Below are 430 nucleotides of genomic sequence, written 5' to 3' on the forward strand. Positions count from 1 at the left end.
TAAGAACAGCTTTGACCCGGGCACCCTCGCTACCAGCTAGGCTGGGTGCTTTGCGAATCGTTGACACAGTTCTCTTAGAGCAGAGAAGGTATGTAGTTGTTCTTAGTAACGTAAATGTGTCTCAGACACGCGAGCCTCGTATGAGGCAATCGCTAAATGTAAATTGAGAATTTTCACGATTTTGATGGCGGAGAGTGTAACGGGACTACACGTACCCTTGTATGGAAGATCGGGTCGCACAAGATGGGGTGACTGTACATGGGCGTGTATTACACGGTGAGTGTAATCACACCGTGGTGTGGCTACATTGTAACAAGAAGCCAATATGTGGCAGGATTGCCAGTAGGAATGCATATCACTATAATAATTAGATTTTGCTATATTGATTCTGTATTGAAAGACTTAAGGTTTTAGATATTGGCAGCTCTGC

The sequence above is a fragment of the Plasmopara halstedii genome (genome assembly GCF_900000015.1).
Source record: "Plasmopara halstedii genome assembly, contig: Scaffold_658, whole genome shotgun sequence".
Classification (NCBI taxonomy): Eukaryota; Oomycota; class Peronosporomycetes; order Peronosporales; family Peronosporaceae; genus Plasmopara; species Plasmopara halstedii.